This window comes from Humulus lupulus, chromosome 8 (assembly GCF_963169125.1).
Source record: "Humulus lupulus chromosome 8, drHumLupu1.1, whole genome shotgun sequence".
NCBI lineage: Eukaryota > Viridiplantae > Streptophyta > Magnoliopsida > Rosales > Cannabaceae > Humulus > Humulus lupulus.
Genome location: NC_084800.1, coordinates 170,537,950 through 170,557,183, shown reverse-complemented (window position 1 = coordinate 170,557,183; position 19,234 = coordinate 170,537,950). Strand labels below are relative to the sequence as shown.

The window sequence follows — 19,234 nt, the reverse complement described above, 5'->3', positions numbered from 1 at the left end:
CTTTTCTCTTCTTGCTTGAGTTATGGAAATTCCTTCTTCTGATGACCTTTCTGGCCACAATTGTAACATCATTTGGTGTTTGCATGACACTCCCCAGGATGTTTCTTTTGGCATTCGGAGCACTGCGAGTATTCTACATAACCTAACCTACTGTTTCCATTGCTATTTCGTGCTATTTTGTTATTGTCGAATTGGGTACTATTAGGATGCCTTCTCTTCAGGCCATTATTGTTGCTATGCTGATGGTTGTTGTTGTGGTTCCCACCATTCTGTAGTTGCTTCTATTGTTTAGGTGCTGGCCTCTTCTTGACTAACATTTGCCTGAAGCCTCTCTACCTTTATAGCCGTTTCTAGAGCATTGGCATAAGAAGTGGTTCCAGGGTTTACTTGTTTGACTCCTAGCTCAATTTTGGGTCTGTGTCCCCTAGAGAAAATGGTGAACCACAGGAAATCGGTTGGGACAAACTCTGGAGCGAACTTGGCTAGTCGGTCGAACTGTCGAGCATACTCTACTAACGTTAAGTTTCCCTGCTTGAGACTGGAGAATTCTTCAACCCTTGTGGCAATGACTGTCGAGTTATAGTACTTCTTGTCACTACAAGAAAAAATACTTTCAATTAGACTGAAAAAGTATTATCAAATATATGCCATAACACTTTTTGATGTGTTAAGGGAAGCGGTGTTATAGTAGGTCAAAGCACTTTGCATAACACTTTTCCATAATTATAGACATGTATTATGGTATAGCCTACGATAGATTATATAACACTTTTTTGTACTTATAGAGTAGTGTTATGATACAGTTTATAATAACACATTTTGCATTATAGAAAATAGTTTGCATAACATAGTTTTATGCTTCTAAACCAGTGTTATTGTAAATGATACAATAACACATTTTTTGTATTATTCTAATATTTGGATAAGCTTCAATTATTATTATATAAACCTGTACATTATAATTATTTTTTATTGCTTTAATTCAAACCCGCTTTATTTAATATACTTAAGACACCCTTAACATTGTACAAATATATTTTTGAGTACCAATTATATGGTTCATAACACATATAACCAAATAATTGTGTCAAAATACATTCAAGATTATCTAAAAAACAATCCAAAAGTCTTAACACATTCAACACTACCTAATTAACATAAAAAAAAAATCTTACAATAGTTAACAAAATAGTCTTAAACAGTTGCATATACAAAAGTAAAGGTAGGAATTCATGATCTTCCAAATGTCAGCACACCAAAGCCTTCCAAATCAGATTTTCTTTTGCATTTCACTTGTTGAATCTGGTAAAGAAAACAAAAAAGAAAAACTAATGAGGTCATGAAATACCATATCATTCATCTAAAATAGTCAATAATATCATGACGCATAACCAAATTTACAATAATTGAGTTTGAATAATAAACAAGTTATTATATTACACACATTACTACAACTATCTTTACTCAAGTGACCTTAGAACATTAATTAAATGGTGCATATTTTTAATTCAAGTGACCATGGACGCAGGCACCAACACTTCCAAAAAACAACAAGGCATAGTCTACTCTATCAGCACCACTAAACAAGACAAATAGTGAAATAATGTTGCTGCCGTTGCTAGTTTTATTTCTTTCTCTTAGAGCCATATTAATAAAGATTCTTTAGAAAACTGAACTAATGATTTATTTATATATATAAACTGAAACTCTAAGCGTAGAAGACTTACCATCCAAAGATCTAAAGCCTAAACGGTTCGGGGACTGATGAGGAGAAGTCGAGAGGTGTGAATGCTTGATTGTGTGTCTCAGGAAAATAACTTCAGTGAGCCATCTATAGAGTGGCGAGGAGAAACATCAATTTCAGAACAGAGGGACGATAAGGCTTTGGGGTGCTGAAGAGGGAAAGGGGAAAATCATAAATAAGGTGTCACTAGAAATCTCAGCTTATGAGATATATATTACAAGTGATGCATAAATTGTTGATCACTCTCTTTAAGTAAACAGCAGCATTGACAGGGTTTAAAAGCACACAATTTTGTCATTATTAGTATAATAATTATTATTTTAAACAATTTAAATGATGGATTTTTCCGCGGAAATAGAAGTCTAATATTTTATAGGGCATTCATTAATTGATTGTGCAGCATATCTAAATACAAGTTGGCACCAGACACAGATCCTTCTATAAGAAAATAAAAAGAAAGGAGAGCTCAGGCATGCACTTTGAAGGAGCAAATGATAGCAATAAAGTACCTGGGGAATATTGTTAAACCGCAGAACATGATCAGAAAGAGTGGAGCCTGGAAACACATCACCTCCAATAGCAATGCCTACAATTTTCCAACATTTCAAATTTTATTTCATCCTCCATTTGCAAGCATAGATAACAATGTAGGGGAAGAAAAACTTTACAGAAAAGCAAGCTCATATGTCTACCTTCATAGATTCCATCTGTTACACGAGCTATGGTATTGTACATCTCATTAGACATTCCACCCAGTAATGGAAAAGAGAGTTAGTTTCTAGGACAATGTATACAAAACTTGTCACTTGCACTACATGGATTTCGAAACTTTCTTTGAAAAGCATATCTATAGAGAAAATCACATGTAAACTTTATGGAAAAATTTGAGATGCTTTTTCAAACAATTAGTTATCAGTTTGAAAATCAAAACATTGGGGTCAACAAAATCATAATGAAACAAAAATGATAAAGAAGAGTCGGAGTGTATACACACAGATTTGGAGACAAAACCAACCGATCCAGGTCTGTACAGCTTGCACTGAATTATGTTGTTAATTGTTTCAGTTGTGTCACCAATCCGAAAGGCTCCAGCTTGAATACCTCCAACAGTAATTTGACCAATAACAACCTGCAAAACCATAAACAGCTAATTAGTTCAACTTCAACGTCTTCAGAATCAGCAAATTGCAGATGGCATTGCAATAGTTCTCTCACCTTATTTTTAGACCGTGCATAAGCAATCAATTTCTTAACATCTAAATCAGGTACACCTTCAGCAATGATAGCCACAACTCGAATGGTTGGCTGCTTCAGTGCAGACATTGAAGAGGCAACAACACTGAAGATGAGAAATAAATAATTCATGTTCATTAAAAAGTACTTGTGTAGGAGTTCAAAATACCAATTGTTAATGAGCATAACAAGTACCCACCTTCTAAATGAAGCAAAGTTGATAAAGACATTAGCAGTAGGGTGTGCGGCACAAGCTACTTCAATGCTACAAAAGTAATCAATAGTAAATATGAAGGCAAGTCAATCTTAAACTCAGAAAAAAAGAAGAAGAAAAAAGGCCAAATAATAGTATAGTCCATTTTAGATGTTGTTTACTAGCCCTAATGTTCCATCTTCGAAGTCCACAAGTAATGGTATTAAAATCTTGTGCATTGAAAAGGATGAAAAACGTGTTTCGTCTATTTCTGTGCATAGTAAATTATAAAGATATTTACAACAGACTCTAGTGAGTCTCCTAAAAATTAGTATACATTAAAAATAAAAATTAAATATATAGATTTGCATGTGCTAGTGCGCACATGTGCTCGTGTGCACATGTGCATGTTTGTGCATCTGTGTTCATGGGAAGCTAATTGAAATGGTTAATCAGTGTAATATGTCCGTTATAAACAAATTTTGATAATGGCATCAAACAAAATCATAAAAATACGTGTACATGGACTTCGAGGAGCATAACACAACAATACACTTTCATTTTGCAATTGAATTTCATGAACATTTATTCAATTTATGATTGTCTAAGAATCAAATCAAAGCAAATAAAGATGTATGAAACATAAAACAGAACATGAGAAAGGCATACGATGAATGGACTGGGATGGCTATTTTTTCTTGACCAAAAAAGAGTTTCTGAAATCCCTCAGTACTTGGTTTAATGATTCCAACAACTGATGGTGTCTCCCTCCCTACATACACAAGAATATAAAAAATTTATATTACTACTGAACTATAATTCAATAAAGACAACAGAATAAATAGTTAATTGTATTATATATCCCTATACATACCACGAAGGAAAATTAATCACCAGATAAATACACAAGATGAGGAAAATTAATAATGTTCATTTTAAACAAACTAGCATCGTCTTTTTCTTTCAAGGTTGTAAAATTTGAGAGAACTAAAAAACAAGGTTCATGCATGAATTAATTTAGAGTTGTTCAACTTATTCTTCAATATGAAATTAACTATCGAATGAGATAACTAACTAGGCATAACATAATTTTTCTTTTCCATTTAGGAATTTTCTACTTAATGAAAACAAACCAAACTTGAATAATGGCTATGGTGTAGTGTTTGGTGGCTTTTGGGGTCGATTTATTAGCTATGGTTTTCTTTTTGGTTGGTGATGGGGTTGATTGAGTTGTGGGTTTTCACTTTTGATCTCTTGTTTTTGTGGCTGCCATAATAAGGGTGTAAAATGATAGCCAAAAATGGCTATGGATCTTCACACATAAAATATTATCAAGCAATAAGGCAATCTAACAATATATCCACGTGCATATCAACTACCAAAGCTTCCCAATAACAACGAGGCACAATTTAATATCCAAAATGACCAGCGGTTAAGCATCACAAACAACTCAAGAACACAATCCAAAGCCACTGATTCAACTCAAGCAATATTTTTCATCGATAGTTCAGGAGAAATGACTGTCCAAAAAGCAACATGCCAACCTCACAGATCAAAGCAAACAACAATAGACCCTTGTGTAATTTCCCCAAAATCACAACGCTACACTCAAAGATCAAGACAGGAGCAATATTTCCACAATACATAATAGAATTAACCAAAGATGGCAACTCAAGAGGAACAATTCACAAACACAGCTAAACTAATCCAAGGTACATAAAAATATTACCCAGAAAGATCTACAACGGAGCAGCTCGATAGTGGTGGAACGACATTGGGGCTTGGGTTATGGTGTTTCTTAACCAGGAGCTCACGAAGTTGGGGTCGGGGCCGATTTTTTTCTGGGTGCAATGGAGCTCTCGATGTAGAAGTTTTCTTGGAGACACACATGGCCTGGCATTAAGAGGATGCGCGCCTGGGCTTGTGGAATCTAGGCCCTCACTTGGTGCACAGCCGTGGCTCTATAGCAGAACAGGTGCAGAATCACACCTGGGGGTGGCTCGCGAATGGAAGTCGCACTAGGTCAAAGGCACGCAGAGGTGGACTCGCACTTGGGGTCACTTGGTTTGGGGGTTGGGTTCACGAGTGCTTGAGATTTGGAGCTTGGCTCAGAGAAAAAGGGTTGTGAGGATGGTGGTAAGGTGGTCGGAGCTGAGGATGATGGTGGTTACGGGAGTGGCGACTAGAGCATAGGGAAGAGAACGAGACGAGAAGGAGAATGGGAAAAAGGGTATCAGGGTAGGCTGGTTCTTCTTTTATATTTTATTTCTATTACTTTACCACTTTTTACATAGTATATATTACAATACATTTTCAAAAGACTTATAATTATGTGCTGTGGAAAGTAGTTTTTGGTGTAGTGTGTGAAACAACTCCACAAATCTAGTCCATGTCATGGTGGCGACGTCGTGAGTTTGTTGTACTAAATCCCACCATATTCTAGCATCCTTCTTCAGAAGAGATGAAACCCAGGATATGAGATCCGCGTTGCCGAGGTTCATGTGTGCTAGGATCGGCTCTATATTCCAAAGCCATTCTTCTGCCTCGAAGAGGTCGGTTGTCCCTACAATGTTTAGAGCATGTTGCTTACGAAACCACTCATAAACTGGCTCTATGTACTGAGCTGGGTAAGGCGCATAGTTCACCATTGGCCATCCCCCGTACGGACCTACTTGCTAAGATGCCTAAATCGTTGGCTAAGGTTGGGGCTGAATCTGAGGTTGTGGCTGAGTCTGTTGTCATTGTTGCTGCAATAGCTTTTCCACTTGTTGCAGTAGCCAAACAATTTCAACGGTGTTGTCAACCAGAGGCGGTGCACTTCTATTAGCAACAACATTGGTAGCACACGTTCCCTTCTTCAGACTGGAGGGGCTTCATTAGTCTCGTTGGCGGTGCTGGAGGCATTGCCGGCTGTCCATGCAGAACTTCTAAGTGACATCTTCAGCAAAGTTCTACCAGTCGAGAAAAAGCGTGTTAGAACTCACCCTATTAGGCTCTAAGGCAAGACTTACTCTAAGCAAACATAACTTGGACCTATTAGTTATGATTTCTTATGAAGAATTAGGTAAGCCTTCTTTATAATTAGGGCATGTTTCTATACGTAGAAAATCATCCATATTTATTATTTTCTAAGTTTGTTTCTAATCATCCTATATGACTTAATCCTCACGCTCGAAACTCGTCGTTTTTCTAAAGTTAACCATATTGAGGGAGGGTTGGGATCAGTAAAAATCGTTCCAACTACTATGGCCCCCTAAACTCTCAATATAGAACCCATTCCATTGATTTCTATCCACCCTCACTAAACTCACTCATTATTTATTTATTCCAAATCTATTATGATTGTAAAAAAAAATCAAACTCACACATGTCATTCAAAAATAACAATAATATTCAATTGGAAAAAAAAGGTTTTCACTAAATACAATCATAAATGAAAATAAATAAATTAATTAACATAACTAGGGTAAATCTAAAAATCAGGATCTTCTACATCTGACCCTTCTGCTAACATATCATCATCTATTTCTTCATAATCATCATTATCTTGAGCCTCTAGATCTTCTAGATCTTTCTTTTAATTATACTATTCATCAAAAATACTTAACTCCTTAATAAACATGCTTGTGACAAGTGTCACATTCTTAATAATTCTATCTAAACCTTAGGTTATAATAAATAATATTTCAAGGACTAGCAATATTAATCAAACCTTATGTTATAATTAATATTCTTAAACTATAGGCTAAACTTATAAAATCCATAACTATTGATATGAGTTTCCAACTAAGTCCCAGCTTGAACAAAAATCCACGAAAACTAACATACTAAAGGCTACTACTGCTATCTAGCTAAGTAAAATTCTGAGACACTACTGCAGCGGTTCACATCAATCATTGTATATACCATTTTAGGGTTTCTCCCTTCTTTTGTTGAATCTCGACCAGTTGATTGGCCTCTGTTGGGTGTATTCGACTCACATGGAACTGTCCGTAAAACTCCTTTACGAACATTTCCCTGGAAACTATGTTGGTCGGAGGAAACTTGAAATACCACTCTTGAGCCGATTCGGATAACGTTGCAGGAAAAATTCTGTGCCGAGCATCATCTGACACATTTTGGATGTCTATCTGTATCTCAAACTTGTTAACATGGGATACAAGATCTTCTCCTCCTAAAAAGTTGGGTAAAATTGGCATCTTAAATTTTCTTCTGCCATAGCCATTCTATGATTGAATGGGGTGCCCTTCCTCCAATCAAATTCTATATGGGACGCCTTGTTCCCAACTAATTGTTGCACGAACTGATTTAAGGCTTCTATTTGAGCTTGTACAACATCTGGTATTGCTAGAGCGCCCAGGGCTAGGGGGAAGTACTCATCGTCCCTTCCCCTTTGATTATTGAGTACATCCCTCAGGTCTTCATCCCTTCGCCTTTGCTCGCTTGCACCTAGTCGGTCGAAGACATTGGGTTGTTTGGTCTGCCCCCCAGCGTTTTGGCTTATAGGTCGGTTCTCCATTGGCGAAGGATTTTTTTGTTCGCCTTCCTCTTCCTTCTGTCGACCAGCGTTCCTCCTGCTAGAACACTACAAGAAAATTCAGATTTATAACACTTGAAAACTGCTAACCGGAAGTATTTATAACACTTTTCAAAACGCTAACGTAGCCCCTGTTATTAAAAGTGTAGACTTTTCGATAACAGTTTTCAAATGATATGTTTAATGCTATATTAAACTATTCAATAACACATATTAGTTGCTATAATATTAAATAATAACATTCTTTTATAGTAGTTTATTCTTAAAAATTTGGATAACACTTTCCAACTATTATAATTGATTATTTTATAGCATTTTTAGTTAATTATATTTTGTAAAGTATAACATTTTTTCACACTTATAATATAAATGCAAAACAAGCATAAATATTATAAAGGCTCTACATATTTTAATTTTGTTGTCTACACATATAATAGATTTGTAATTGTCTTGTAAAATGTTATTTATGAGTTTTTTTCTTTTGCAATTAAAAAACTTTTATTGTATTTTGATAAAATAAATATCTTAATTGATCAAAAAATCTAATTTTAAATTGACATGATAATATATGAGAATTATATCATTAACCAATTCAAATACCTTTCAATATTCAATTCAAACCATAGTTATCACCACTTCATAAAATTCTTAGTTGAAGTTTTGAAGTATACTCAAGACATAACAAACTACTAGTCCTTCACATGTTTACCTAAAAAGTGAACAAAACATAATCAAATATTTGAAGATAGTTCCGCCATCCAATCATTGATTCATTATGCTCTTGTTTTAGTTGGGAGTCTGTGACGCCGGTTCGCTCAACTACATAAGAAATTAAATGATTAATACTCAAACTCATACTTAATAGTAAACTAAAAGAATACAAATAAAAGTACTAAAAAAATGCAAGACAAGAGGAAACTTATAAAATAAAACTCATTTAGTCAAAGAAAATATTCAGACATACTAAGAAAATGAAAACACTAATATTTAATACAATCTCAGGTAGTAACACAAACTCAATCACTCTCACTATCTTCTACTAATACTCCACAATATGTGACATCTCATTCCATGGCAAGAAAGCTTAATGATTTAAGGGCATAGAGAAAGAAGCAAGCATAGGGTGAAAAGAAACAAAGATGTAGATTCAAATTAGTGGTACAGTAAGTTTTCTCTTCTTCTTTTATAGTAACACATAAAAACTAAAATGCACTTTAGAACAAATAATAGAAAAGTTCTAAATAATAAATAAACAAATAAAGAGGGAAAATTACTGAACAACAACGCAAGCTTCAAAGAGAAACTAATTATCCTATTAGCACTTGAAATCTTCCCTTCTTTTTCTTTTGATTAAATTTTACTTACTGCAACAAAATTCCTAAAAAGAAGTCATTTATATATATAATTTATACAAACCATTATAAAGCTACAGAGACAACAAAATCCCTAGGAAAAACTAGAAACCATAGAGACAGAGGGATAACTTCAAGACAAACAAAACCAGGGGAAACATAAAACAAGGAAACATGGTGAAAACTACAAAAAAAAATGATAAGTAGCAGACCATAAACTTCCCATAACAACACCCCTATAAAACATAAGAGAGAATAAAGCTGACAACAAATAGAACAACATTAGAGCAGAAACATAACTAAGAAAACTTACGAAAAAATAGGCTCCACAGAGAAGACAGGACAGAAATGGCAAAATAGACCAATGATAGTCACTAAGGAGGGACAAGTGACTAGCATGACAACCAAAGAATAATATCACTACACTTAATTCACAGTAGCTACTCTTTAAAAGTTCTATGCATCTACCTTTATATAATATGCAATGTCCTAATGGGAATTTATATTTGGAAAGACAACCAAAGAAAAAAAGTTACTTTTTGATGCATAGTTGAGTTATCTAGACATGATTAAGGAATTTATAACAAGGCAAACAATAGTATGAACTTCATTTTTTGTCACTTATATGTATTGACACTTACACATGAAACACAAGAAACCAAATCCCACAACACAAAAAACAAAAGAGAAGTTCCAAGGTGTAAAAAAATTTAGGGAAACTAATTGATGCCCAAAAATAGTTAGGAGAGGATAAACAAAATAGTAAATATGTAGTAAGCAACAAAGTCAACAAGATACTCAAAAGAAAAGTGAATGTATATATATAACAATTACTTCTCAAAATTTCAGATATCTATTTTTCATCCTCTAAACAATGTCAAACTTTATCATGTGCTACTGTCTAAATTTTGTTCTTGCTCTCTCATCCTATATCAAACAATTTGACCAACTTGTAAAAAAACTAAGTTAAATACGTACCATGTTGAGAAATTTGAGATAAATAGTTGGGCCAAAAGGCAATGATTAATTGAGTATTTCAGGCAAAAAGAGAAGTAATAAAATAGAATAACAAATTTAAGAAACATGAAAATTTTAAATTCTCATTTCATTTATTTCACTATTGTGATAACATGGCTTAAAAAGAATTTATCCTTAATCAATAATTGAAGTTTTAGTCGCTCGCTTCTATTTAATAAGAAAGAAAATACTATATTTAAAATATCATTTGAAAAAAACTTATAGAAAAGGATAAGGGGGGAGGATTTCACAACTTAATCACCATGATGTCTTTGTAGCGCATTAAGGAATCAAATACTAACTTTATTTTATGGAAAAACAAAGCCATATTCATCAAATTCAAATATCAGATAGAACATTGCATAATAGAATAGTACCAATGCAAATGCACAAAGCATAGACAAAGCATTCAGATATATAATTAGATGCCAATTGTCTTAGGCTCCTAGTCTTTTGGAGGTATCCCCTTTGTAAATACCATTTTAGCTTTAGAGTTAAAAGACTTAAATAAAAAATAAATTTAGTAGTGCCATTTTTCAAAGGTTAAAAGCATCAACACATATGATCAATAATTCCATTTACACAAAGTAATATTTTGAAAGAATAAAAAAGAATCCATTTTAATTATTCTATAGTCAATTGAGTATATAAAAAAGCAAAAATACTAATAATGTAGAAGAATACAAAACAGAAAACAAAACTAGTTGCGAAGCATAAAAGATACCAGTAACAGTGGCATGAAACAAGATCAAAATGCAGCTGCAGCACAAGCTGTAAACAAAAGTAGACCCTACAAGCAAACAAAATTAACAGAAAACATATGAAAATACTAAATACACCATAACATATAGAAATACTCATCATTTAAATAGCGCAAGCTAAAAAATCGGGGACCGCCATTGATTAAGAATAGCTTAAGAATATAATAAGGTGATTGACATGAAAAATGTTTTAAAAGAAGGGTAACAAAACAAAGATCAAAGGCAATAATCAAAAGACAAAAAAGATTGGTGAAAAAATCAATATTTTCATCTATTAACAAGAGCAGTTCTTATCTGGATATTAGCTTTCTCAATAGCAGCAACATCATATGGAATGGCTTCACATATGGCACTTGCAACCATAAGCAGGAGCAACAACTATATCAAGATTAATTTACTAATACCATTAATATATATTTAAGAGGATAGGTTTATGTAGGAAAGAAAGGAGAATGATAATTACACTCACATTCTCACTAACTAAACAGTAATAAGAAACAAGGATCATATTGTCAAATTCTTGGTCATCTTCAGTGTATTCCTACATTGTGTTGTAACAAATCTGTAAAAACATGTGATCAAAAAAAGAGTATGGAAACTTATAAAAGTAATTAGACAAAATCTCAGAGGAAATCAGCAATATAAATACTTAGTTAGAACTATAAAAAAAGCTATGTTTTTATAAAAAAAAACAATTTATGCAATATCAATATATATATAGACATAGACAGTGATCATCAAGAAACTTCATAATTAATTTGGTATAACGGATCGATCATTAAATGGATACGTAGAAGAAAGACCTGGAAATAAAGAACATAAGGCACAACACAACAATGAATGATAATAAAGATTATTAACTCTCACATTCTCATAACTAACAAGATAGTAAGAAAGTACTTAATGATTTACAACACATCAGCCATCTCACTCTCTAACTGACTCACAAAGTCTAAGCAACAATTTATTATAGAAAAGAAAAATAAGATTGAAACAATTGAAGCTATGAGTTATTAGTCAATAAGCTCTAGAAACCATCAAAATGAAAAAACAGAAGTATAGATCAAACAAGTATATATGATACAATATAATCAGGAAAAACAATAAAGTGAAAACAGAGCATATACAATACAATAAGAAAATATAGCATAAATAAATTGAAGATGAGTAAAATCTTAAAGCCTTCGGCCAATCCAAAATCCTAAAGCCTTCTTTCTTTTTTATCAAAAATATATGAGAGAAAACTTTATTTTTCTTTCTTCTTTTAGTGCCCCCTTCTCCCAAAATTTGATGCATATTGTAATCTCAATCAAGCAATCAGCCAGAAATGACCTTCACTTCAAATTATTTTAAGAAATGAAGATACCTGAAATCAATTCCAAGGTCTTATTTGTCAAGTTACAGTTTTGTGACAAATTAAGGCGTCTCAGGCAGACAAGATCTTGGATATTTTTAACACCTGCATCAGTTATTCCTCCACCACATATTTCAAGTGATTGTAGCTTCTTGAAGCCTGTTTAGTATGGAAATATATTGGAACAACAGAATTCAGCAGATCATAATAATATGGCCAAGCTAAAAAACATCCAATTGAAGTCGTTTGCATAAAGGGTGAAATTCTAATTTATTAGTGGATCACCATCATCAAATTTGGAGAGCACCTACGAACCTACTTAATGGAACCAGAGTTGCACTTAAACATGAATCACTAGCAGAGACGATAAATATGAGTGTTTTTCCTATCTACTCATTAGACCTATGAAAAACAATATGATAAGCTAAGCTAGAGTTATTCTTCGCTAGCTACTCCTTATAGACCTTAAACCAATAGACTGTTGTTGCTAGAAACATAGTGAGATCCTAGCATAGGACTTTTAAATTAAGAAATGAACAATGTACTCCTTGCAGTTGGATTACAGTCAAGTTTGAAATTCACAATCTACAAGGAACATGAATTGAAAAGCTTCAAATATGCGGGGAGTAACTAACGTGCATAAAAAATTCAAGTACGAACATATAATATGTAAAAATGAATGTAAAGTACTTAATTTCTCATGCATGTTATGGCAATCGAAAGTAATTGACACAAAACCAGAGCCGTGATTATAATGCACTGATTAAATAAAAAGGGGTCATGACTGCAATTCATTAACATACATCATAAATAATTCATTCCAGAATCTGTGATATGAGCTCCAAAAGGATCCAGGTGTGTCAATTCAGTAAGGCCTACATTCACAATTGACTGACATTATTATTAACATCAGAGGCCCTGCTTACATGAGCACAGGGAATAAGTTCAGTATTTGAAATTAAAGGATAAGAATGAAGAAAAGAGTAAATTAGGAGAATCAAAGTTTGGCCTAATTTTAATAAGTACATAGAAACACTAGTCAGAAATTGAGTGTAGAGACACTAAACTTGCATTGAAATACTTACTCGTAAGATTTTCAAGTCCTTCGTCAATAATTTGGCATGCATCCAAGTTAAGTGATTAAAGTGATGTTAATTTAGACAACTTTTTCAAACCACCATTAGTTACTAATGTGAATGACAGATTCATATTCTCCAGATTAGTCAAACCTAAAGAGTAAGCAAGAAATATAAAAATCAACAAATGCCTTTGAACCATATATTCCCGAAACACGGGGCCCAATTATCATAGCAACAAAATAAACATCAACTAAAGTAACAAACTCTCTCATATAATTTCAATTACAAATAGAGCTTTTGTTCAACACGGGGTCCAATTATCATAGCAACATAATAAACATCAACTAAAGTGACAAACTCTCATACAAAATCTAAAATGGAATACAAAGCACGTAGATTATACACAAGACAAAAAATATTATATTTCTCAAACCAAAATACCAATAGAGATGTGTTAACTTACAGAGAAGAAAAATCAGAAGCAACACCCACGAATGGCGGCAGCTTGAACAATGGATGGTGGTGGCTTGGAAATCAAACAGTGGTAGTCTGGGTATGAGGCGTTTGGGTTCATGAACGGTGATGAAGGTTTTTGGATTCAAGCTCAGAGATGAGATGTTTAATTTCACGAACAGAGATGGAGCCATCTGGGTTGAAGCTCGCAGAACAGGCTTCGGGTTTCAAGAATAGAGATGAATGACATTTGGGCTCAGCTATTCAGACAGAACAAGATGAAGGGGAATGGGTTGGAAGCTCAAATATGAAGGGTCTCAGCCTAAGGGAGAAAGGGAAGAGATTGAGATAGATTAGGGATTCAAACTGTGAGAATGAGAGAATAGATAGAATAGAGAAAACCCTTCTTCATTTTTTATTTTGCTTTTTTATTTGTTAAGTGAAATTTTATTTCCCGCCTATTAATTTTCATTTGGCGCCTATATCTTTTGTGTTTATTTCTTAGTGTATTTTTATTTGCATATATTAATAGCACTTCTTAAATGATGTAAAATTTTGCCGTATTATTTGGTCAAAAATGTTGTAGTGAATCTAAGCATAAATAAACCTTAACAACCCATTTGTCTTCTAGGTTTTTCAATACCAATCATATATATTCAATAGCTCGAATGAAAATAGAGAATTGATGCTCATATACATAAACATGTACAAATATCTTTATATATACACATATACTATATCGATTACAAAACTAGATCAATTCAAGCTTAAACTCAAGTATAATCAATTCAAACAAGGATCTAACATAAATGTAGAAGATAGTTAGGCTAAGAACATGTCTAGTATTTCTTAAGCCAATGTATACTACTATCTATATTGTCACTATCCAACAAAAATTAATGATCATAGATTATACAAGTAAATACATATCAAAACCAGAATCAATATTAAGAAGCACATCATCTAGGTCATGCATTGAGAATCACCTTGAATATTTCCTGACCAAATACATTTGTGCAATTAATACAATACAACTTCCAAATGTATAATAAATTTACAATAATAAACTTAGGCAATAAAATATAAAACAACAAAAATACTATCAAAAGTACAAAAGCTACAAGAGAAGGGTGTATTATCACAATAGCTTCAAATATATACAATCTCACATAAAACCTTAAGCACATCAAAAAACCAAATTGGGCATAACATAAATCAAGAACGAATAATAGAGCTCCATAATATATACAAGAATGTAAAAAATTGCTTATACCTATAAGCAAAGGGGAAACAACATTTGCCAAGTCCATCTTCAGACCGTTTAGAGCCCCAAGCATATGTATCCTAGCAATTATTCTCATTAGTCCTACAAAAGTAAAGTAGTAAAAGCTCTGTTAATATTTAAATGAATCAATGGCAAACAAATAAAAAGGTACACAAATATTACTATAAAGAAGACACTGAGTTGTGGCACAGAACATTAAATGGAAAAAAATATTTAAATGAACTCAATCTAATTTCAAATGGAGAACTATTATACCGTAACTACATAATGAGAGGGGTTAAAATCTTTTTATCTTATTTTCATCGACTAGCCCTATATCCCTAGATCCTCTCAAACATCAAATCAATGAAAAATTATAGATACAAAATCCTACAACTCCCAATCTCAAAATTGAAAACCTCGTAACAATAGTAAAATAAATAAAAGAATAAAAAATTTCCAATAATAACCCTAAGATCAACATTTCTCAAATTTAATATTTCAACATTCAAACCATGGATATAGAACCCATATAATCAACAATAAAAGCAGTCAAATTCACTAAAAAGGCCTGATCTTAAGATAATCAATATAAAACAGACCATAACTTTCACCAATTTCACAAAAATGATTCTAGCCCTAAGATATTTCATCTTCTACAAGATAAAAATATAAAGGGATATTTGCGGCATAAGTACCCAATGTTTGGGTTTTGTACGCGGCTGTAGAGTCCAAGAACTTTACTTAGCTAAGTTAGATAGTAGTATTATAGTAATTATAGTATTATCTTCATAACTGTGGATTTTTGGTTCAGACCGGGATTTATTTGGACACTCGTAGTAGTACTTGTAGATTTTCTAAGTTTAACCTATAGTTTAAGAATATTAATTTTAACCTAAGGTTTGATTAATATGACTGATATTGAGGATAATATTTATTATACTATAAGGTTTAGATAAGAACCAATAGGATTTTAAGCACATGTTATGTATGGGTGATTAATGATTAAGTATTTTGAGGATTAAATTTATTAAAGGTAAAGCTTGAATGCTCTAAGGTCAGTCAGCAGCTTTGAAAACTTTTAAGGGCTTAGTCAAGGCTGTTTACTCAATTCAAATTAAGCTAAAAATGTGTAATTTCATGCTTAAATAATCAGTGTATGCCGATATATCGCAGCTACAGGGGGCAATATATCACAGCACGAAGATACGAAAAACCTGAAACGATGCACGATTGCCTCGGGCATACTGACCCAAGCGATATATCGCCTACAGGGGGCGATATATCGCCCCTCTCAGCATATTTTGAAACTTTTCGAAATTATTTTCCATTCAACCCTTCAACCTCTTGATAAGTCCAGCATCTTTTTGAACGAGTCTTCAGCCTCTGCTGAACGATAGTTCAAATTATTTTCACTTAAAAAGCCATTATTTTTATTCAAGTTAAATTAAGATCCTTTCATTCCTAAACTCTATAAATAGGACCTAGTACCCAGCTATTATTCATCTTTTACTCTAAGTTCAGAGGCTGCAAGTTGCTAGGTGAGTGTGAGAGTGTAAACACTTGGGTTGGGAATCATAAGCTTGATCATTATAAGCTTATCAAACACTTGGGAAGTAAGATTTTATAGCATTTCGGTTCAAGGTTTAGATTGGTCTTACAAGTCTTCAAGGTATTTCCACACTCTAGTTCATTGGTATTATTTTCTTTAAGTTCTCATAATCTTCTACCAGCCTTCTAACCTTATTCTTATTTTGGTTAGGAAATCTAAGTTCTTGAGCACAAGGTTTTGGTAAGTATATTTTAATAGTATAGTTCCTTCATCTCTTTCATCTATTTTCTTCAATAGACTCACCCTTTCATAAATGGTTTTTAGGAGTGTTCCAAAGTCCCAACTCTGTCCTCATATCCCGGTAATTTTGGTAAGGAAAATAGGATATAATTTATATGTTATATGCTTTTTATATGTTATCTTATGTTTTTATGTTATGTATGTTTGTAGGCTTGGGCATATGACCCATATGACTAACAAGCCCCAAATGGATTATGGGCATATGACCTGCTTAGCTAGTAGGACCCCACTAATCTAATGGGCATATGACTTGTTTAGTCTATGGGACCCCAAGTAATAATGGCCATTGTAGTATGTGTATGATATAAGTGTTATGTTATGTTTTTATGTTTCTTATGAAATTTATGTATATGAACTATGTGTTAGATTTTCCTTGCTGGGCATTAGGCTCATTCCTTTTTTGTTTATATGTGCAGGAAAATAGTCTTAGTGGCGGGAATGGTTCTTGGAAGCTTGGAGAATGTGTATTGAGGTCGAATGGATTCAAGAGCCGAGCGTTACGATTCGAGGATGTAGTTTTGTTTTTATGGTTTTTACATGTATTTTTCCGCACTTGTTATGTAATCCCTTTTTACTTTAAATTATGTTTTGTTTTGTTTTTAAAACAATGGGATCCCATATCCTAACCTAAATTTTATGTAAGTTTAACTCTTATTTTTTTACAAGTTTCTTAATAAAGTTATGTTATTTTCACTTGTAAGTTTTATTAAGGATTAGTATGTATAGTTTTCATTAATGGTCCAAAAGTCTAGAGTAGTTGGGTCATTACAGCGGCATAGACCCAATGTTTATTTTTAGTGGCAAAAGTACCCAAAGTCAGTAAAACTGTAATTTCGTCAGCCTCCTCCGTGAGGTCCCGTTTTGTGATGGCTGGACCAACATGTGTCACTTCGTTATTGGTCCAACTCAATAATATTTTAAAAATAATTATGATTTGGACCAATAAAAATGTGATATGTGTCTGCCTAACGGAGGAGACTGACGGAATTACAGTTTTACTGACTTTGGGTACTTTTGCCACTAAAAATAAACATTGGGTATATGCCGCGTACAAAACCCAAACATTGGGTACTTATGCCGCAATTATCCCAAATATAAACAAGAAAAATGAAGAAAAAAATGGAAATAACACAGTTTATGCAAATCTAGCATTGAATCCAGAAATACTAGTCATAGATCTTAAGCTTTAGAAATAAGTACCTGCAACTACATTAATGTTAAGCCAGTTGTCTCCACCATCTCTACAATTTACAGAATATAAAAACAAGAAGTGAGATAGATTTTTTAAGATGAAAATACATTTCCACAAACAAATGAGGCTATTAATTGGGGATTTCAAAGCCTGCTAGGGTTTTGCTATTTTCTAACCCAAAAAAATTATAAATCAAATATAGAACATATATATCTTACACATATCCGTGGGAAGGGCTTTGCCGAGAAGAGAGAAGGACTGAGGAAAGAAAGTGACAACTGAGAGAGGGGTCGAGGAAAGAGATTGGCGAGACAGAGTCATGGCAGAGACAAAGGGAACTGAAGAGGATGAAGGGTGGAGAGGGGAAAGTATTTTTAATCAGAGTATCATACCTTAAAAAGATGTAAGCAGAGGAGAATACAAGTCGTGGTAAGTTGAAGAACTTGAGATAGTCAGCATGACGTACAGCCTACGATACCGTCGTTGTGTGCTCTGGAGCTCGTACCGACGACATGAAGCAAAGATAGATAAGACGAGACGAAAGTGAGAAAGGATAAGTGTGTGAGAGAGAGTAAATGGAGGAGAATAAGCTTTGCAATAGAGTGTAAGAAAGAGAGGCAGAGAGGCGGCAATGGGGGCTGATAGAAATTGTTTGGGTATCTTAGGTTTAGGGATTAAATTTTGGCTGAGAGAAATTAGACCCAAATTTTTTTCATTTGGCACCTAGGTATAGTTCATATGGCACCAAAAAACTTCTTCCGTGTTTTTTTTAATCATCTGTTAATAACACTTTTAAATATGTGTCATTTTTTACTGTAATATATACTCACTACACCAAATACCCATTTCCATAACACATGAATATAATACTAATAAAAAAGTATTATGGTAGTGTATTATATTGGGCAACACGTGAATGGGATATAAAATGAGTTATAGTGTTGGCGGGTGAGTGAATTTATTTAGAGGGAAACTAAAAATATATCTTTATTTTTTTTCTACTTCTCTCTCATGTTCTCCTCTATCTTGCCCAAATCACTCTCCTCTATCTTTGCCCAAATCACTCTCCTCTATCTTGCCCAAATCACTCTCCTCTATCTTGCCCAAATCACTCTCCTCTATCTTTGCCCAAATCACTCTCAGTGTAGAGCTCAACAAACGTGCAGTGGCGATGGTGAATCGGAGAATGGCGTGATCGATTTG

At 33.5% G+C, this 19,234-nt stretch overlaps 1 long non-coding RNA gene across 1 annotated transcript; it reads right to left on the bottom strand.

Moving 5' to 3' along the window:
• Positions 1–1,830: 1,830 nt before the first annotated feature.
• On the bottom strand, positions 1,831–2,518 carry LOC133794671 (uncharacterized). The gene is made up of 3 exons (XR_009875290.1): positions 2,437–2,518; positions 2,254–2,330; positions 1,831–1,892 (listed from the first exon to the last, which is right to left on the bottom strand). It is a non-coding gene; the product is annotated as an uncharacterized LOC133794671 (long non-coding RNA).
• Between the last annotated feature and the right edge of the window lie 16,716 nt (positions 2,519–19,234).